A 23,065-nucleotide genomic window follows, 5' to 3' on the forward strand; every position below is an offset into this window, starting at 1 on the left:
TCACGAGGCATTAAGAACATCAAAATTTATACAGCATAAGGAAAGGATGTGGTTTTAGTCAAAAGAAAGAAGATAGTGCTAATATTTCTTCAAGAAATGAATAAGGCCTTAATATATTTTTTTGAATTATTTCCATTTAAGTTTGAAGTTAAATATTATTTCTTTTCTTCTCTATATACTACCTGGTATCCTAATTCCCTACCAGTACCCAGACATTTCAGGAGATATTCTGGGCATTAAAGATCCTACTGGAGGTATAACTGTCTCAAAAATGTCAAGTTCAGAGGGGAGTTTCCCTCTGGAGAATTTAAAAGATAGTGGTGCTAAAATATGCAGTGTCTGCAAATTTTTCATCAGATTTTCAGAGCATGGTATGATTTTATCATTCCATATATTTAGCTCAAGATCTCTCTGTAATAAGTACTGTAGGTGCCATTTTAATCGGTCAACTTCTCCATCAGTTTGTGGCCAGGCACTAAGGATAAGTGCTAGATTGACAAATATTCTTGGGATTTAAATTTGGTGAATACTTAGTTTGTAAGAGAGAGAACACAGGTGCTAGATCCAGACCCCATTTCCTGCTCTTGATCAAATACTAGGAAATAATTTTTAGCTTCTTAGTTTATAGTGAATTCAATATTTTTCTGCCCAAGTTGACTGACATTTGGTGAAAAGCATATTTTGTGTTTGATATTTGGCTACTGGTGAGTCTGGATTTGGAAAGAGGAGCCATCTTCCACATCATTTTATTGACTGTGCAGCAGGAACGGCAGCCCATGTAAAAATTGAACATTCAGCAGTCCAGTTGGTCAGCTTGATACCACTTCCCATGGCCATTAAAGCACTTAAAGGAAAAGAATCAGGTTTGCCAAGACCTAGGCAAAAATGGGACCTGCCTAATGCTCTGTATGCAAAAGTAGAGTCAGTATTCTGGCATTGGAAAACTTAGGGGCATTTAGAGATTTATTGAAAACAGTATCACTTTTTCATCAACAGAAATTTCTTTGTGTAGCTATAAATGGCCCAACACTAGATAAAGTCCTAGAGTGTTATTCCTCAAAAGTGGAGACATAACTGTCATTTCCAGGGTTAGTGCCATAGTGATAGAATTATGTTGCTGGGGAAGAATTTGAGAACAGCCTTAGGTGAAGAGAGTGGAACCACCAGGACAGTATTATTTGGCTTTGTTGACCCAGCTAGCACCAAGCAATCATTTTAAAGGTGTTTTCTAAACATATTCAAGTTATCATCTCAATTTGTTCATTTTGTAGAATGGATGGATTTCATAACAAATTGCCATTTGGATAGCACTGCTCACAAGAAGAACCCAGGATGGATGCCAAGGAAAGGGTAGAGAGCCGATTGTTGAAATTGTTTCTTTGCCTGCCTTTCCTGGGGTATATATCACCATGCCCTCTGCATTTTCAAAGCTGCCAAGTTGGGCAATAGCCACAGTGTATTCTCCATGGATTTTAAATTAGGATAAAATGTTAGGAGCTTCCTCAGCTTCATGGCTGGGTGAAATGAACTTGCCCATCCTGGAAGGAGATAGCATGGTTTGAATATGCAACTTTAAAAAGTTAGGTGAAGAATCCAAAATTCACAAACCACTGAACTCAAGGGAATTACATAGCAGTGCTCATGAAAAAAAAAAAAAAAAAAAAAAGAATCTAGTGTCAAACATTCCAAACATTCCAATGCTTTGACATTATTGTTCATTCTCTAATCTACTTTGAGAAACAGACTCTGGGGGAAAATGAGGATACTTGAAGAAACAGCCTAAAACATATTGTCAAAAATTTGCTTAGTCTACACACTTGGAAGAATCTGAAGATTCTTGGCTTTAGCATTAAGAGATGCTCTTGTCTGATAAACCAAAACATATTGATACACCTAATGGTGGAAACCTTTCTGTCACTCAGTTTTCAAATAATCGTTAGTGCATAGTAGATGTGAGGACTGTTTTTGTTGTTAGAAATGCTGTTTACTTATCAACATATTTCCAGGAATTCTCCATTAACTTGCCCCCTTGAATTTGTCTTTTATTTAAATAATCTTAATAAATGCTGCCACAAAAGAAAAGCTATTCTTTCAATTTTACTGTGATTGTGGCTGTTCTACTAAGAAAAAATCGGAGCAATTTCTCAGTATCAGACTTCTGTGAAGTCTTATTTCTGTGAAATAAGCCTCTTGTTCTTTCCTATTTTTTAAAAATTAAATAATGGCAACAAAAATGTATGAGTATAAACTGGAGCCAGGCAAGAAGTGGGAAAGCAAACTGGCTCTGCTGGGTTGTAGTCCTAACTCCTGGTCCTATTTCTGGACGTCATTTATCCTTTTATATAAAATACAATAAATTTATATAATATGATTTTATTCCTAGATTAAAATGGCATCTAAACTCCTTTTTAATGATAAAATCTCACAAGTCTTTTATTATGTTTTTATTACCTGCGTATGCACAAGAAACAATTGCATTTTGGATGTTCTATAGTTCGCAAAATTGTATTACTGACCCCCTCTCCCCCATCTTTATCTTTAAAAACAAACATTTTAAAGCTAACGTGGATTGGGGCACCTGGGTGGCTCAATCGGTTGAGCATCCGACCTCGGTCAGGTCATGATCTCATGGTTCATGAGTTCAAGTGCCTCATCAGGCTCTGTGGTGTCATGGTGGAACCCAATTTGGATCTATTGTCTCCTGCTCTCTCTAACCCCTCCATTGCTCAAGCTCTTTCTCTCTCAAAAATAAATAAACATTAAAAACTTAAAAAACTAACATGGGTTACTTTCTCACTTATATTCCAGTGACAGAAAGAGAAATCATAAAAATATTCTTAAAAACAAAAAAAATTAAATGTCTACCTATGTATACAGCAATAAATATATAGATATATGTAGTTCTAAATACCCATCTTTATCTATAGAGATAGCTAAATCAAGATCCACAGCTGATCAGAAAACAGAATGAAAATAATTTAAATTAAAAAAATTTAAATGTTAAAATTTAAAATATACTAAACTGTAGGGGCACCTGGACAGCTCAGTCAGTTAAGCATCCTACTTCGGCTCAGGTCATGATCTCACGGTTGGTGAGTTCGAGCCCGTGTCTGGAGGGCTGGAGACTGCTTCGGATTCTGTATCTTGGTCTCTCTCTCTCTCTCTGCCCCTCCCTTCTCGAATTTCTCTCCCCTCTCTCTCTCTCCCTGTCAAAAATAAATAAACATTAAAAGAAAATTTTTTAAAAAATGTATTGAACTACATAAAATTAAGAAATACTGACTTTCGGGGTGCCTGGGTGGTGCAGTCGGTTAAGCGTCCGACTTCAGCCAGGTCACGATCTCGCGGTCCGTGAGTTCGAGCCCCGCATCAGGCTCTGGGCTGATGGCTCAGAGCCTGGAGCCTGTTTCCAATTCTGTGTCTCCCTCTCTCTCTGCCCCTACCCCGTTCATGCTCTGTCTCTTTCTGTCCCAAAAGTAAATAAACATTGAAAAAAGAAAAAAAAAAGAAATACTGACTTTCAAGAAATTTGAAAAAATGGTATTGAGCGAATTTGCATTGCTCTCTCTGTATCACCTATTTTTCATTAAAAGCCTTACATGGATTTACTATCGGCTTGGCCAAGACAAAAGAAGACTGCGTTAATCTGAGTTTCCTTGAAGATATAACCTGAGGCAAAACTTAAATCCTTATATTTTAATGGGAGTAGCTGAGGGGGCAATTCCTGGTAGCAAAAGTGGATGATAAAAGAAGAGAGACCATAATGGAAGTAGAATAAATACAAGTTGGCTTGGTACCACATGGACCACAACTTCAAGAGCAGCATAGTTGAGAGGCACCTGAATGGCTCAGTTGATTAAGCATCTGACTCTTGATTTGGGCTCAGGTCATGATCTCATAGATGTGAGCCCCATGTGGTGATTCTCTCTCTCCCTCTGCCCCACCCCCCAAGCAAGCATGCACACGCTTTTGCTCTCATCCTCTCTCTCTCTCTCTCTCTCTCTCTCTCTCTCTCTCTGTGTGTCTCAAAAACAAGGAAAGGAAGGAAGGAAGGAAGGAAGGAAGGAAGGAAGGAAGAAAGAAAAGAAAGAAGGAAAATTTACAAAAGAGAAGCATAGTTGATAGCTCTGTTTGGTGAGTTGTTTAACTTTGTGGTTGGCTCCATCTCTTGGAAGTTGAAGCAGGGAGGAAAGGCTAGTGAATTCCCTATTGATTCCTATTTGTCATTTGTTTCCTATTTCCAAAGTATAGCTCATGAGTTAATTCTCCTACACTTCTAGGTTGTACCACCTGGGCTCTCTGGGAAAGTGTGAAGAACATAAGGGCTTCCAGAGGTCCAGCCCAGCTAGTGCTTGCTGCAATCAGTTCCTCCAAGATTGTGTGTATGTGTGTGTTTGGGGCATAAGGATTACTTGGTTTGTGATGGTTGTGATGGCACTGAGGGCTGTGGCAATGACCTAGGCTTGATAATTGAGGTCATGGCATGAGTCATTCCTAAGCCCATTCTGGCCAGAGAGCAAACTGTCAAAACTTGAGGATCAGGTGAAGCCAAGTAGATTCAGAAGGCAGAAACCCCTTACATTTACTCACAGCCTTTAACCGTCTCCAGATTTCACATAAGAACACTACATATAATTCTTACCCAGGAAGAGAGGTGTAAACCTAGTTCCTCAAAGTCGGAGCAATCTCCCAAAAAGACTAAAAGAGGTTTGTAAAGCAGGTCCATATTCAAACTGTTGCTGGTAGTGCAGAATTGATGTTTCTCATCATGCTTCTTCACCCAAACTTTCTGATTTTCCCTTTCCCTCTCTCAGCGCTTCAACAAATCAGTGTTGCTTATCTCAGGAAGTGACACAGCATTTGTTTTAATGGGTTTGAAATCTTAACGTGGCTTTGTTGGGTTATAGCTGCTGAAAATTTTAATTCACAATTATCAATGAGCAGAGGAGCATCCAAATATGCACCAGTGAATCTCCTAGGGTGCAGACATGCTGTATTCTGCCTCTGTTGTGTAATGGAAGCATATCCACCCTTACGTTCATGGTCTATAACCTTTAGTTAGGATCCATTCCCATATTTGGTTCCTTGGTTTCTGGTGGCATACACTAACCAGGCCTTTAATTTCTTATTTAGGACTTTTCTTCTGAGAGTAAAACCTATTCTTCTCTTCTTGGAATGTGATGAGATTTGATTGGTATGGAACCAGTGAAGCATATTAGGGACATATTTTACAGAAAACAAACATTATCTTTTCAGACCCCTGCTTTAGGTCAAGTCAGTACATAGTTCCTAGGAAAGGGCAGGTGTTTTCTTCTGACAAGTTCTTTTAGGATTGTCTCTACGGACCAAGAATATTATGGAAAATTCAGCAAGATTGTCTTCTCGGGATTATTTATTCAAATATAACCATCCCAGATTTTAGGGGCCCATTCTTTCCTGGCCAGGACCCTTGTTTAACATATGAGACTTCTTAAGATGACACATTTGGTATCCTTTCCGGATTTGCCATTTTATATTCAGATCTTAGGCTTTATTTTCAGCCCACTGTGCTAGAGAAACAATATGTGAGAGCCTTTTTGTAAGCTTCCATAAAGGTACTTTGGCTCATATGTAAAATAGATTCTATAAGCCTGTCATTTAAATTTTTCTCAAAGTTTGCAGTATTACCAAAAGATCAGTAACCACTGTCCCCATAATGATCAATGCAAGCAGCCACTTGATTTTCCAATGTCTTGTCTTCTACTTATACTCAATTGCAGTTAACCATAGGTCAGAACATTAGTAATTATGTTCTCTCTAAATACCAACTGTTATTACCTCCTCCACTAACCATGAGCCACGTGGTCACTATTGCTTTCAAATCCAGATAGAGAATCCAACTCAGAAATCCCCCTAAAGGGTATGTGCTATCTGAAGCCACGATTAAGGACTGAATCAAAAACGGAGCCTAAAAAAAAGACTGAGGGGAAAAATAGGGAAGTAAAAATGGAGAATGTCCTGGGCATATTTTGCAATGATTAATCTTCCTTCCTCACTGCCAGAGGTAAGCAGGAATCTGCTTCCTAGACATAACACCTCTTAAACATGGACCTCAAGAGTTTCTCACTCTGAGGGTAAACCACATTCAGGCTCCAGAAGTTCCTCAGAATTACCCCTTAAATGTTCTTATCTGATTATGACTCCAGGGGCTTCTGCTCCTGGGAAGCAGTTCTCTCCTGTGACTGAATTGTCTGCCTTTCCAGATTTGGCAGTAATATTTTTCCCTTTAACATCAGTTCTCTGATGAGTCCAAGAAAAAGTCACTGATTTTGAGTTTTGCCAAATATTTCTTGTTGTAAGGACTGAGGGACATATTGTAAACTCTTCACATGTTGAGCTAAATCTGGAAGTAGAGCTCATATTCTGTTTTTATTCCACTCACTGTTGAAAAGATAGTTTGTCCTTGATACTCATACTACATAAAATAATAATCATTGGTCTGTCACTTATTTTAAAATATTTTGATCAAATGGAGTAAAAATAGTATCAACGCTTCTTCCTTTTCCTTTTCTTGTTTTCTCCCTGTGTGGTGGACAAAAGAAATTAGCAGTGGGATGTCAGGGGAGTGTCTAAGGTTGAGACTTCAGATGACTCACAACTTTGCTTTCACTCACTCCCAGCACAGATTTCTTCCTGCTTTAAGAAGTAGTATCAATTTTTATAAATAAACCAAACTCTGGGATGCCTGGGCAGCTCATTCTGTTAAGCATCAGACTCTTGATTTCAGCTCAGGTCATGATCTCCAGGTTCATGGGTTCAAGCCCCACATCAGGCTCTGCACTGACAGCGTTGAATGTGCTTGGAATTCTCCCTCCCTCCCTCTCTCTCTGCTCCTCCCCACTCACCCTCTCTCTCTCGAAAATAAATAAATATTTTTTTAAAATAAGCCAAACTTAAATATGGTCCCAGAGCCAGCACCTTTCCAATGATCCTCAGACCTAAATATTGGAAAATATACAATACTAATGAATAAAATAACCATGGATGCTGCTTTTTCTTTTTTATTATCTTTGTCTCCTTCTTGCTTTTCCTCTCTCTGTTTTTCATGTAAGGCTTTTTTTTTTTTTATAACTCATGATCATTAGGGAGAAATATAACAGTAATATATTTTATCAAGAGTACAATTATTTCTATTTTAAAATATATAAAGTTGGTCTAATAAAATTGATAATATTAATCTCAGTTAAGTTACTTATTTTAATATAGACAGATGGAAAAAGAACTCATTATTCATCATTTTAGTAAGTTTCACACACCACCTGTTCCAGCCAGAAAAGAATAGTCTCTTAAGTAAAATATTCTCTCATTTCTTGAAAAACCCAGAGTTTTTCATCTGGAATGCTTCACTATCCTCACTCCCCTCTCTCTGGGTTATACAACCTTTTGACATTCAAGCATAATAAAAGAAAACACTAAAATTTGGTTGTGAATGTTAAAGTTATAGAGAATCCTGTGAAGGAGAAGAGATCTTGTAGAGAGAGTCACGTATCCGTGCTAATCCCAAAGTAGAGATAAAATGAAAATACCAACAACTGGGGCGCCTGGGTGGCGCAGTCGGTTAAGCGTCCGACTTCAGCCAGGTCACAATCTCGCGGTCCCTGAGTTCCAGCCCCGCGTCAGGCTCTGGGCTGATGGCTTGGAGCCTGGAGCCTGCTTCCGATTCTGTGTCTCCCTCTCTCTCTGCCCCTCCCCCGTTCATGCTCTGTCTCTCTCTGTCCCAAAAATAAAATTAAAAACAAAACAACAACAACAACAACAACAAAAAACGTTGAAAATACCAACAACTAATTCCCTGGTAAAATAGGTACTTTTGGTATGTTAAAAAAAAAATCCTGTCTTCTACTTATTGAGAAAAAAGTAATTAAAATTCTAAAGTGGGAAAGTATGGTTTTTAGAGACAGACTTACCTGAATTCAAAACTTGTACTAGCTTTGTGGCCTCAGTTAGTTACACGGTCTCACTAAGCCTCAATTGCCTTACCTTTAAAATGGATCTACAAATATCTGACTGGCAGGGTTGTTGAGATATTTAATTTGATCCATCAGTATAAAGAATGTAGAATGGTAGATATTAAATAAGTGAATACTGTAATTATTACTAATATTTTGAAATCTTCTCACAGATACATATTTCTCTAAAAATAACCATTACAACTTGCAATGTGCAATAGAGATCTCTATTTCTAACCTATACCTCTAGATACCATGATCCTTTTGCCTGGAATAAAAAAATAAAAAGAGAAAAAATATCAGGAGGAGGAAAAAGAAAAGATGAAGATGGCTCCACGCCGCCAGAATATTTTAGATAATATTAACCCTTTAAAGGAGAGTAAGTAGCCTCTACTACTGTTATTCGTGTCTAGACAAGGCCGTATCTTGACCAAACTTGACGATAATTAACAGCTGACTTCAGGCACTTTAGGACTCTATTTAGAGCTGTTTCCCACAACAGACTAACCCCTCTCTACTGCTCTCAGGATCTTTAGGTCTTTTATGCTCGTATTCTGTTCTTTTATGCTCGATTCTGACTGCTGCCCTTTATATACCACCATTCTCAGATATACTGATATTTGAAGTTTGATTTCTGATTAGGGAACTGTGGGTTAGAGATTATATAAGGAATAGGATAAGGATATTGCTAGAGGGATATCATAAAGGATCCCTAGGTAAGGGACCTTGAACATTGTTCAGAAGGGAAAGTTCCATGTGTGTGTCCCAGCCTCTAGCTCTTGTGGACCTCATATAGAATATGGTAGACATCCTGAACAGACTGAGTATGTAGACATTCTTATATTTGGCCATGCAAGAGGGTATCTTTTTTGTTGAATACTTATTTCAAGAAATCTTTAAAAAATTAGATATAAAGAAAGTTCAACAGGAAAAAAAACTAATATCACTTTGCCAGTTTGTTTATTTCATAAATTGGCAACAATTCGTGAATGTTTGGAAAGCGTGTTTAAATGTGTTACTTACTCCAAAGAAACTCATAAAACATTGAGAACTGGAAACAAAAAAAACTGTGTACTTAAAATATCTTCACAAAAACAAACTGTAAATATTGAATAAGCAGATCCACTTCAGCTTTCAAAACCCAAGTTTTTGGTTGTTGTTTGTGATGGTGCTGATGGTGGCGATGTACATGTTTGTGGGTACATGCGTGGGGCTGTTAAATTATAAATGACTTTGAAGTCCTTGCTCCTTAATTTACTGGAGCTGTGGTGTTTTCATGTTGAGTTCCATCAGCCTGTGTGTGAAAGTCTAATGAGGGGGTAAGAAGATTTGCGGTTCTCAAGAAAAGGAGCTCATGAAATAAACGCACTATTTGATTCTAACTGGTACCGCAGCCATGTTGAAATAACAAGGAATTATAATTTTTTGCAAAGTATAGAAAGTTTAAGGCAGCTAAAAATAGCCCCGAGTGAACACATGGCAACTGAAACAAAGGTGAAGGAACCTCAACGCAGCTCCTATCTTACTGCTTAAGAATTTTAAGTTTTCCATCCATCCCCATACGCTTTGTGTCTCCAGTGGCTACACGGAATCTAACGATACTCTGCAAAATAACTGCAGTTCTCACATATAATCCTATCTCCATCTAAAAGACACAATCTTTTCCCATTCTTAGCAAACATTATAAGGGCTCTCATGACTGTAAGCAATCATTTGATGGGGACAAGAATGGCTTTCAATTTGCCACGGGTGAGTTGAGCTACAAGTTGCTGGAACTCTCAGTCCATTAAGCTGATGTCTGTAGACTAAGCGGCAGTTGAAAACAAAGTAAAACCCCACCTGTATACAGAAAACAAATTATTTTTGAATAGATTAAATTGTAAAGTGCCAGCTGAGACAAATTTTTAAGGGGACTAATATCTTCTTTTGGTCCTTTAGGAGAAGCAAAATGGCAACAAAGCATTTGAAAAGAATATTCTGTATCAGAGAATAGGGAAAATTGCATAACATCTAGTTAAGGTAAAATGTGTAATAAAATTGTGTCCAAAGCAAGTAGTTTTCAACCTCCTCCTACCCCAGAAACATACAAACATGTGCACATTCTCTCTCAATCTCTCTCTCCATGTGTCCGCATATATTGAGATTTCATTTCTTCTTACTGCTAAGTAACATTTCCATTGTACATTTGATAGACATTGGTTTTTTCTTCATTTTTTGCTATAACAAAGATGCTATTAATGCTGTGAATACTTGATTACATAACTTTGTGTAAACATGTATTTTCATTTATTTAGGGTAAATAGTTTCCCTGGTGACATATGTTGTGACATTATCAAACATCTGAAGACCTTCCAGATATTTTTCTGCTTTTGATTTACAGTTAGATTCTATTGTATTAGTGGGACACACTTTGTATGATTTCAATGTTTAATATTTTTGGCAATTTATAGTACAGAATGGAGTATTTCTTTTTGAATGTTCCATGTGCACTTGGAAAGGATGCATATTCTGCTTTGTCGGATAGACTTTTTTTCTATAAATCTCAGTTTGAACACTTTAAGTGACAGTGTCATTTGAATCTTCTACACTCTTACAGATTTTTGTTTACTTTTTCTATGTTAGCAATTATTGAAAAAAGAGTATTCAATTCTGCAAATACAACTATAGATTTATCAATTTCTCTTTTTAGTTCCAACAGATTTTTGATTTAGACTTGACCCTTAAACCACATGGGTTTGAACTGGGTGTGTCTGGGTGTGTCCACTTATATGCGGATTTTTTTTTTCAATAAACACAGTACACCATTGTAAAAATGCCTAATCTTCCTTGTGATTTTCTTAAAAACATTTTCTCTTCTCCACCTTACTTTAGATAAGAATATAGTATAAAACCCAGCAACATATGAAATTTGTGTTAATTGACTGTTTATGTATTTGGTAAGGTTTTCACTCAATTGTAGGCTATTGGTAGTTACGTATTTGGAGTCAAAAAGTTATACATGGACTTTTGACTGTGGGGAATCAGCACCAGTAACCCCGGAATTGCTCAAATATTTGATGTTTGTATGTATTAAAATAAAACATATTGGGTGCCTGGGTGGCTCAGTCGATTAAGCGTCCGAATTTGGCTCAGGTCATGATCTTGCAGTTCATGAGTTTGAGCCCTGCATCAGGCTCTGTGCTGACAGCTCAGAGCCTGGAGCCTGCTTTGGATTCTGTGTCTCCCTCTCTCTCTCTGCCCCTCGTCTGCTCATGCTCTGTCTCTTCCTCTCTCAAAGATAAGTAAACATTTAAAAAATAATAAAAAAATAAAGGAAAATATAATGAAATTTTGAAATTTCTCTTTATCTCTTGTAATAGTCGATTTTGAAGTATGTATGGTTGAGTCCTCTAGCTCTTTTTTATTTAGTGTATTCATGTTATATCATTTTCTGTTATTTTACTTTTAACATTTCTATGTTTTTATATTTAATGTGGATTTCTTATAGACAGGCTATTTTTGGTCTCACTTATTTTTAGCCAATATGACAATCTTGACCCTTTAACTGGAATATGTACCATAAAATTTAGGGTAAAATGATGTATGTATGGTGGGCAAAATAAGGACCCTCCAAAGATGGCTACCTTCTGATCCATAGGACCTCTGAATCTGTTAGGCAACCTGGCATATGAGATTAAGATTGCAGATGGAATTGGATTACTAATTACCTGATCTTAAAATAAGGAAATTAACCCAGATTATTGGAGTGGGCTCAATGTAATTACAGAATCCTTAAAACTAGAAGAGGGAAGCAGTTGAGAGAGATGGTGGGTTGAGGACTTGGCCTGATATTGATGGAGGAGAGAGGCCATAAGACAAGGACAGTGGGTAGCCACCATCAGCTGGGAAAGGTAAAGATGTGGGTTCTTCTCTAAGGTATCTAGAAGGAATGCAGCCCTACTGACCCCTTAATTTCAGCCCATTGAAATCCATTTCAGGGATTTGACATCTGGTATTGCAAAATACTAAATCTGTATTACTTAAACCTCTAAGTTCATGATAATTTATTATAATAGTAATAAACTAATATAATGTGTCATAGAGAGTGCTCATCAAAGGTACATATGTTGGAGAAAGCAACATAAGCCACTTCCAAGTCTGACCATGTAAGGCGTCCCACGGCATCTTCCACCTCTCTCTTTCTCTTTTGCTGTAATGTTTGTGACCTTGCGTTCCAGTAGCATAGCTACAGATGGGAGAGGTTTGGCTTAATGAACTACCACTTGTAGGAGGACTACTTAGGAGGGCTGCTCGATGCATAGTATATATAACATGAGCAAGAAAGAAACCTGTGTTTTTAAGCCACTGATATTTTGGGGTTTAACTGTTGCTATACCACAGCCTACCTTATTTACAGGAATTGAAATAGCTTCTTATGCTTCTTGCTTGTTTTGTTTGTTTGTTTGTTGAGAGAGAGAAAGAGGGAGGGGTAGGGAAGAGAGAGAGAGAGAGAGAGAGAGAGAGAGAGAGAGAGAGAATCCCAAGCAGGCTCCTCACCAGCAGTGCAGAGATGACACAAAGCTCAAACTCATGAACTGTGAGATCATGACCTGAGCTGAAATCAAGAGTCGGACACTTAACCAACTGAGCCATCTAGGCATGCCAGATTCTTGATAATATTTAAACTGTGTAAATGCTGATAATGTGCTTTGTGCTAATAAATCACATTTAGCCTGAGAAGCAGGGAAACTAGATTCTTTGCTGTACACACATTGAGACCTCTTACAAATGCACCCCTACTTCCTCTACTGAAGGTATGACTGAGCAAATTAAGATGTCTTTATTTGATGTAACATAGAAGGATGCCACCTATGACAAGGTGGAAACATCAATCACAGTCTTAAAGAAAAATATATCACTCATGTCATGGTTTTCATTGCCTTTAGTTTTCTGTCAAATTATTAATCGAATCTGACATTGTCATTAGATCTTTATGTTATTTATATAAGCCCTAGAAGTATACTTTCTTGTTTTTAAAAACCTAAACCATTAACAATTACAAATTTCAGTGAGATCTGTATTTAGATGGTTGTGTGTCCATAATGTGTCTCTAAATAAGAATTTTTAACTCATTTTTCAAAAAATTGTAAAATGTCTCCTGTTATTTACCTAAGGCAGCTAGACTCCAAGAGAATTTGCAATTATTTTTTTGCAATCAAGCTAAAATCACACACAATTATTAGGTAGCAATTAAGTTTAAAAGAAGGATAAAAAATGAACAGTAGTTAGATAAAACTTTTATATCCAGACCAGAAAGTATGTCTGCTATTGACGTTTACAAAATCACCCTAAGCCTCAATATTCTTATCTGCAAACCGATATATGTGTATAATCCTCAAAATTTTAATAAAAAGCTAAGATACAATGGATATAAAATTCTTAGCACAGGGCAAGCACTCAACAAATAGTGTGAAGGCATGACTGCCATCATTTCCATTGTCATTTGCACTAAGAGAATCAGAGACAGTTTCTGTAGAAGATGGGTCTTGATCAAGGGATTAGCCACTAGGTATGAAATTCAGAGTGGTGACAGTAGAATGGGAAAAGGTAGAAAATAAGCAAGGGAAGGAGGATAATAGAAGTAGGAGAAAATCATAAAAAGAGGGTTTACGCATAACTTAAGCATAAGTTCTGAAGCCAGAAAGATGGATGTTCAAATTCCATTTCTGTGATGTGAGGCAGTTATTTATCCTCTGTAAACTTCAATTTTATTATCTATAAATGGGAATAATATCTGTTATGGGATTGTTGGGATAAAGGTTTATATATATATATATAAACACACACATACATATATACACACACATATATATGTATATATATGTGTATATATACGCATATCTATAAATGGGAATAATATCTGTTATGGGATTGTCGGGATAAAGGTTTATATATATATATATATATATATATATATATACACACATACATATATACACACATATATATCTATATATATGTGTATATATACGCATATATAGTATATAATGTAAAATATTATGTATATGTATATATAATTTAATATAATGCCTGATACATGTTGAGTGCTCAGTGCTTGAAATGGAAAAATGATGACATTAATTAAAAAATGGTGAGCAGGGCCTTAAAAAGTAGGAGGAGAAAATGAATCCTATCATTTTGGTAGGTAATTATTATTTGTACAAATTATAACATCACCATGCGAACAACCTCATCATAAGTAGCAAAGAAAAAGATATTTTTAGGCAGTTATATAAACACAACATGAACATTTATGATTGATGAATGAATCCATTTCTGGGAAATAGTATAGAAAGTGAATGTTAAAATTGTAAGATGAAACTTCACACCTCATCGGTTGGGATACATGAGCACACACACACACACACACACACACACACAAGCAAATTTAAGCATATTTTAGTATATTCAGTATGTAATTTGGTAGATAGTAGTGTGTGTCTGTCCTTGAATAGGTTATATTTAGTGAGTATGGTATGCAATAACTGAAGTGGTTATAATATAAAGTGTCTTATGTATCTGACAAAAGTAAAGCACAAGTTGAATCAAAATGCTAAATAAGCAATAAAATTAATAATTTACATCAACTGGAGACTGCAGAAGTCTTATGGAAAAGTTCCCATATGAAGTAGATATTGCAAAGAGTTCTTAAACGTCTTTACTAAGAAGTTTGGACTTCAGTCAATACCCAACGAGGAAGATGAAAAAAAGTTTTCTTTTTTCTTTTTTAAGTAGGGAAGTCATCTGAAATCTATTGTAGAAAGATTATGTTGATGATGATAATGGAAAGAGATAGGCTATAAAAAGATAGAGGAAAGGTATCTAGTTAAGGAGCTACTACACTAATTTGTCCATAAAAGATAAATAAATGAGATTCTTAATGCTGAAAATACGGAGAGACAGATATGAATATTACAGAGGTAGAATGAATGGAGTTTGAAGACAGAAAAACCATGGGATGGTGGGAGGTCATTTTCTACGGAGGGAGTAAAATTCATCAGAGAGGCAAATTTCTTTCGAAAGATCTCCCAGGCTGTTTTGTCCTGGCAAAATACCCATGTTGTTGATAAAAAAAAAAAATCATGATTTACTATGTATTAATCTCAGGTGACAACTAGAGATGTTATCATAAAAGAGAGCTAAAAAGTTATAAAACTCATAAACTGGATTTCTTGGGTTTTGCTTTCAATGATTAAATTGCATATAATTCACTTTATATATTATTATTTACTTTACTAACTTTACTAGTATTTATCACCTGCTGCCATTGTATTAATTTAATTAATAAGTATTATGTCCACCAGATGGAAAGGAAAAGAGTGCTAAAATGGACAATTGTTTACCTTTGCTACTAGCCAGCAATATTATGAAAATAAATTAATAAGGTATAAGTTTATAAATAGGGCTTAATGTATACCCCCCTATTAATAAACAATTAAGAGATGAATATTTGTAGGAGGCTTACTGTATCAGATCCTGGGAAACCTTCACAACAAAGACTTTTGTTCATTTGCACTTAAGATGTCAACATTAACAAGTGTGAGAACTTAGAAATTGGTCAACTGCTCATTCCATGTACTTGTAAAAATACAATTCTTATACATGTAAAAATGTGAAATTATTCTTTAAAGTCTATCCCTTTGTAATAAGTCTCACCTGAAATGTATGTCCCAAACTCAGAGAAATAGAATATTCATAGACTTGGATATGTTTTCAAACATATCAATGTTTGTAACATTATTTTACAAATCAGTTAAGCATTGCCTACTTAATATATACTATAGAAATTGTATTTTCCCAATGGATTATTTGTAATAAAAATTATGTAATTTTCTAAAAAATTGTTATTTACAGAAATAATGTAAATAGGAAGTAAGTTGGAAGTTAAGCAATTATTTGCCACCACGATTCTTAGAGATCACTATACCTAGCTTATAGAATCCTTGGTCCTTCAGGAGGAATAGCAAAGAAACCTTCATGAAGGATGATTCCATTAGCTCTCTGGCTTATGACAATGTTAACGGGGCAGGGGATATAATACCAGGTTGATAAGCTGTTCCTTCATGGAATTTTGCCATTGCCTCACAAACCACCGCCTATTGAATTAAAAGTCACCATTACTTGAGGAAGCACATATTTGCCCGAGATAGGGAGATACAAAATAACCCAGTAAAAATAGGACAGTTAGCTGAGAATCTACATGTGTTTCTTATAACTTATAGCAAGTTACCACCTCTAAAATCTTTTTTTGATTTTTCAATCATACACATTTCTGAAAGGAAGAAAGTTTTCTGAGGTCAAAAAGCTTAGCTTGGAATGTCAAAAGTTGTGGGCCTTCACATAATGCTTAGATGACAAAATAAGGACGTGTAATGTTACAAAATCTGGCTTTGCTTCCCCCAAAACAATGAAGTAGACTGATTGGCAGGATGAGGGACAGCTGGGAGCTGATGAGTAAGAGTGAAAGATTATATTTTAATATTTGAGAAATTGGCTTCACTGCTACTTGTTCCCCCCACTTCTGTGACAAAACTGTTTATAAGATCATTTTCCAAAATTATATGGGAAATAGAGCTACCTGCATTGCATGGTATGAAAGATCATAAATTCTGAATTTTTTTTTCTAATAACACATAGAAATAAGACTTAAAAGTACAGCTATGTTCAGGGTGCCTGGGTGGCTCAGTCGGTTAGTGTCTGACTTCAGCTCTGGTCATGGTCTCCCAGTCTGTGGGTTCGAGCCCTGTATTGGGCTCTGTGCTGACAGCTCAAAGCCTGGAGGCTGCTTCAGATTCTGTGTCTCCCTCTCTCTCTGCCCCTCCCTCACTCACACTGTCTCAAAAATTAAATAAATGTAAAAAAAATTTTTTAAAGTACAGCTATGTTCAGACTCTCATGCTGATAGACTAATGTCCCCTAAACTTATTAACCAAATTATTCATGAATTAAAAAAATAAGAAAATGACATAATTAATGACTTCATGGGCAGAAGAACTCCAAGTTTGGGAAAAAACTGAAAATCACTTCTCAATGATTTCTGTAATTTATGTCATTCCAGTCTCTGTTTTCCAAAGGAGAAACTAAAAAAAAGAAATACATGCCACCCATTGAATAACAAGGGAACTGACAAGAAGCACTTCCAATGCAGAGATGAGGTTTCCTCCCATTGAAACTCATTTCTGGATGTTGTTTCCCCAAGTGGATTTTTGGCTGCAGAAAGATGATAAAAACTTCTAGAACAAATGCGTAACTGTAAAATCACCCCCAACAGTGACCCAGAACTTCCAAGTCAGGATGGAAAATACAGCAATAATTATTGTTCCCCTAGCCTCCTAATAACACATGCAGTTTTGTGTTTGAGGAAGATGTGGGGGAGGTGGAAGGAAATCACAGAAAGAGAAAGAGAACCAAGGAGGAAAAAAGGAAAAGAAAAATGTGCACAAACAAGGAAGCAGGGGTGTGAGGCCACGTTTTGTGGTCGCGATCACCTCTGCTCCTCTGACTGAATGCACCCATCCCTTTCCTGGTCTCAAGATTTCTGTAGATGGTATAGACAAGTAGCAGTGCAGTAATGCCTGATAATTGCAGTCATTTATTAGGTCTATAACAATTCTCATTTTCATTATCATCGTATTACCTTTTACATTCACTGTTCCCATCTTGGAGTGCAAAATACAGATGGCAAGTTCCTTTGAGAAAGCACATTGTTTTGTTGCTTAATGTTGCAAAATGAAGATGCATAGTGAATTGTGCATAACACATAATTACAGCTTATTTACTGTATTTAGCATGGAACAGTATACAACCAGATGGAAGCATCCGAAGAAAACCAGGAGAGTCTTTTATGGGGCACGTGCCATAGCATGTGTAGGCCTAAATTTAAAAACCAGAGGCATAAGCACTTTTGAAAGGAAATACTAATAGATACTTGACTACAGTGACAAAAATAATCTTTGCTCTAATGATAATTTTCAAAAGTTCCATCAGGCCAAAGCTAGATAAGAATAAGGGATATGGAATTTTGCAGCTCCTGCTGTTTTATGTATGTATGTATGTATGCATGTATTTATTTATTTATTTATTTATTTATTTATTTATTTATTTATGGGGGGGGGGAGAAACAGTGGCATCTAGCCTCAGGGAACACATTTCTGGAAGCTGTTTACAAAGAATACATCAGCAAAGAACCAACAAATCCTAGTTACATTGTAAGACATCAGAGGTTTATATTTTATTCACCTATTATTCAATATAAACCATTGTTCATAGTGAAAAGGAAAGTCATCCTTAAGCCTTTTATCAGAATGTCTCATAATATTACTTAGACACACTGCCAGCCTGCCTTTTTGAAACTGCCTTACAAAGCAGATGTAAAATTCTAGGCTGTCTTTGAAACGGGGTTAAAAGTGATTTGTGTTTTATTCCAATAATATATACCTCATGGAAATACACTCCTGTTTTTTGCCTGTATGTTTGAAAATAACTGAACATGAAAATAACCCATCACTTTTATCTATCTCACATTCATAAGGAAAAGAACAGGTATTGTTAATTTTTTGATGTTTGGGAAGAGTATACAGTGGGCCTTTTCATTTTGTGTATATGGCATTTGAGCAAGTTTGCTATATGTAAAGAAATTCTTTAAAATAGATTTGGAGCATTTGCATTGCAATATATCCACTTAAAAAAAAAGTCTCACTATTAACTTTGTTTTCATTCTCCTCAGCGAACACAACCACACTCACAAATCTTTAACTCTTGATAGTGATGGGAGAAACATTCATAAAACATCTAATCTTTTATTTCGTTTTACTGAAAATACAATATAGGGATATAACAACCATTCATGAAAACTTCCTTGTTCTTAAGGGTTAGTTGAACAAATTGAGCTGTCTAGGAAGGCTGGATCGCTCTATCAGTTGAGGGTCTGCGTCTTGATTTCAGCTCAGGTCGTGATCTCAGGATTCCTGAGATGAAGCCTTGCATAGGGCTGCACCCTGACAGGGCTCAACCTGCTTGGAATTCTCTCCTCTTTGCTCTCTCTCTCTCTCTCTCTCTCTCTCTCTCTCTCTTCCTCTCTCCCCCCTTGCTCTCTCTCTCTCTCACTCTCTCAAAATAAATTAATACACATTTTTTTAAAAAAATGAACAAATGGAAATGTATTAATTGTGGACTTAAATCACACTTCCCCTGAGTTCTAACCTTGTGTAATTCTTACACAGCATGCCTGCTAGGGCGATTAGTGGGCATATCAAACTTTAACATCCCCAAAACAATGACCAATATCTATCTTCTTCCTCCCCAAATTTACTTTTCTTTGAACCCTCACCACATTTTTGGTTCATGGTTGCTTCCTTCCTTCCTCTCTCCCTTTCTTCCTTTTCTTTTCCTTTTTTGTTCCTTCCCTTCCCTTCCCTTCCCTTCCCTTCCCTTCCCTTCCCTTTCCCTCTGTCCTTATTTATTTTTGTGTAGTTACAAGCAAAGACAATATAAAGCATTATATATTGACACCCTCAATATACATATATTAGAATTTCCTCAGGGTCTATACAGGGTTGTGCAATAAGAATTTCCTGTGATAATTGAACTATTCTATAAATTGTGCTCTCAAATAAGGTGGCCACCAGCACTGGAAATATATCTAGTGAGAATATGGTATGGAATTTAAAATTTTATGTATTGAAAATAAATCTAATTTAAATAGTCAAATGTGACTAGTAACTACTATATTGAAGGGTGCCAGTGTATTCCAAGATGCAATTCCTAAATGTCTAATCATTTAGACATATTTAAATACTCTCTAATGTTGAATTACTCTCCAGAATAGACTTCAGTGTTTGTATACAACTCTATATACAATTATATCTTTCCCCACCTCCTTAACTATACTTAGTATTACTAGATTTTTACACTTTCCGGATATTCAATGGGTATAAAATGTTGTCTCATTAATGGTTTGATTTGTATTTCCCTGTGTCATTGTATATTACTCATAACTTTATTGGCCATTCTTGTTTCCTCTTCTTTTAATTACATGCTTATATTTCTGCTGAAATATTTAACAGTTTACTATGAAAAGATATGTTTTTACTATGTTCTTCTAAGAAGGATTTAGGGATCTGTTAGTTTGAGTCTGCTCTTTAGTGATGCTTGAACTTCAGTTCTCTATGAATTTTAAAATAATTTCTTCATGTTCCTTGAAAAATTAAATTTGATCCTAGTTTCATAAAATACACAAATAATTTGAGATCAATTGAGTTTCTTATCAACAGAAATGATATAAGCCCCAAATTACAGATTTTTCATGTTTCTAAATAGCATTTTTAATAATTCTTTGTTTTACTTATTTCCCACTTAATATATTTGTATGTTTATTATATAATGTTCAGTGTAATATAAATATATTATAATATATATTATATATACATTTACTGGTAAATAAAACATGGAAACATGTTCAAAATGCTATTTGTGAACATGAAAAAATAGAATAATATAAATAAAAATATTATGTATACTATTAAAAGTTATAATTTTTCACTTACTATATTTTTAGTTGAGTATTGCTGGTGGGTAGAATGATGTTCATTTTTAACATGTAGATCTCAATAAACTTGATGAGTTATAGAAGTGTGAGCTAACAAAGAAGTATTATTTTAAGTCACTGAGGTTATGAAAATTTGTTAAACAGCAATAGAAAACTAATATTATTACTTGTGGTTTTTTTTAAGTTTATTTATTTATTTTGAGAGAGAGAGAGAACGGGAGCAGGAGGGGCAGAGAGAAAGGGAGACAGAGAGAGCAATGTTGCTCATTGCCAAGGTAGAGAGCAATTCAGGGCTCAAACTCACGAACTGTGAGATCATGACCTGAGCTGAAACCAAGCGTCAGATGCTTAACCAATTGAGCCACGCAGGCACCCCATACTTGTTTTTAACTTTAATGCAACTATGTCTAAAGCTGTACAATTATGTAAGATTTTTTTATGGTATTACAAATATATTTTATCAAATTAAGGAAGTTTGTTTCTCATTTATGATCATTTAAATTAAAAATACTTGTAGAAATGTTTAATGCTTTTTTTCTGCAATTGTAATAAAGTCGTATACTGTTTCTCTATTAATATGTAACTCTGGATGCTGGTATTGTTAGGTTTTCTAATACTGAATCACTCTTGCAGTTCTGGATTATAATTACTTGTTTTATTATCTTATTTTAAGCTAATAATTTTTGCTTGTCACTAATCCCTAGAATCTAGTTATGGTGCATATTTCCTTTTATTACATAAAGTATGGACTGAACATTGTTGGAATAATTTTAAGGAGATGGGCAAAGATGCTTAGGTTGATATCCTATCCAGAAGTTGTAACTACTTGCTTTTAAAAGTAGATCATAGCCCAAAGAAATTGAGGCAAATTAAAAAAAATGGTGAGGTATTGTCACAGGCATGTTTGACAGGAAGTGGATTTGGAGAGAATTGAACATGCAATTGAGCATCCATTGATGCCTGGGAAAGGGAAGAGGAGGGGAGGGGAGGAGAGGAGAGGAGAGGGGAGGGGAGGGGAGGGAAGTAAAGGGAAGGAAAGGGAAGGGAAAGGAAGGGAAGGGAAGGGAAGGGAAGGGAAGGGAAGGGAAGGGAAGGGAAGGGAAGGGAAGGGAAAGGAAGGGAAGGGAAGAAAGTAGAATCAAGCAGTGAGAGAAATGAAGGTACTGTGAATCCCAACAACAGTATCAGCTTGGACAGTTCTGGAGTTAGAAGGGTGCCTCAGAGTTGTCCTGAGTTGGTCTAAGATAACCAAGCTTTTACATACCCATGTCATTTAGTTATTGTACATAGGTCATCCTAAGAAGGGACATGACCTTGGGTAGGGCAGCTCTCTGCAGGTAAGACAGCCCCTGAAGGATCTGATAGGGGGAAGTTGTCTACTGTCAGCACCCCAGCAGCTGCGGCATTCAGGGTCTTCCCTGAAGAGAGAGTTGCACCCACAGTTTCTTCGACAAATGTGTATGTAGAGTTAGTGAGAAAACTTCTTCAGTCCTGAATGACCTCTTTAGACATGAGCAACAGTGATTTTGGCTGACTTATGTGGGATGACCAGATACTCCAGACCTATCTCAGGTGTGTTAAAAGGGACCTTGCATATTACTGTAGATATAAAAATTAGTATGTGTTATTTCGTAGATCATACATCTAAATTAATTAGTGGAAGTACTTGCAAAAGAACCATTAGATATGTTGTGTTTAGAGTTTCTCTCTTTTTCTGAAGCCTGTTAGGTCTGTCACTGGCCAAAATTTTGTAACCAGTAAGAAGTAGAAAATGAACAGATATCTGGAGCCAGAATTATAGTCTATTTGTTGAAGAAGAGTAACTGTCTTCCAGTATCTGAGGTTTTAGTTGTAACAGTGCCTTTCCTCCTCCAGCGCCATGCCACCTGCAAGAGATAGAGGGAGAATGTCAATATTAATGTTAGCCCCTCACTTCTTTCCTAATCTAAACTTTCTCTTTGGTCCAGCCCGAAATGTCTTGTGGGTAAAGAGGTTATTTTATTCTGTTTAACCTAAGATTTTATTTGAAAAGAGGAGCAGAAGCTGGGGAAAATTTGATTTATACTAGCCCTACCTCCAAGGAATCTATGGAATAATAATATGCTTTTTTTATGAGATAGCAGTGATATAAGTGAAGTACAACATAGGAATGGTCTATGGTTTAGCTACAGGCTCACAGTCCACAGGCCAAAACCTTAATTAAGTCTCTACTAATTTGTTAGCAGACTTCTGACCAATTTGTTTCACCTGTACTGGATTAATTTTTCCAAAGTCTCAAAATAGAAATGATAAACTATATAGCTGAAATTTATATCATGATCTTATGCTGTTTCTTCCATCCACTCAATTCAAACAACTTGTCACATAGTATCTCACCTACTGGTGTATCTATTGAAGTGGCATCACTTTCATTAAAACCTTTTGTTGATGGGTACATGTGAGGGATAAGGAAGGAAAAGAATGACCTTGAGTCAGCATTTTAATGGGAAAT

Source organism: Prionailurus bengalensis, chromosome A2 (assembly GCF_016509475.1).
Source record: "Prionailurus bengalensis isolate Pbe53 chromosome A2, Fcat_Pben_1.1_paternal_pri, whole genome shotgun sequence".
Taxonomy (NCBI): Eukaryota; Metazoa; Chordata; class Mammalia; order Carnivora; family Felidae; genus Prionailurus; species Prionailurus bengalensis.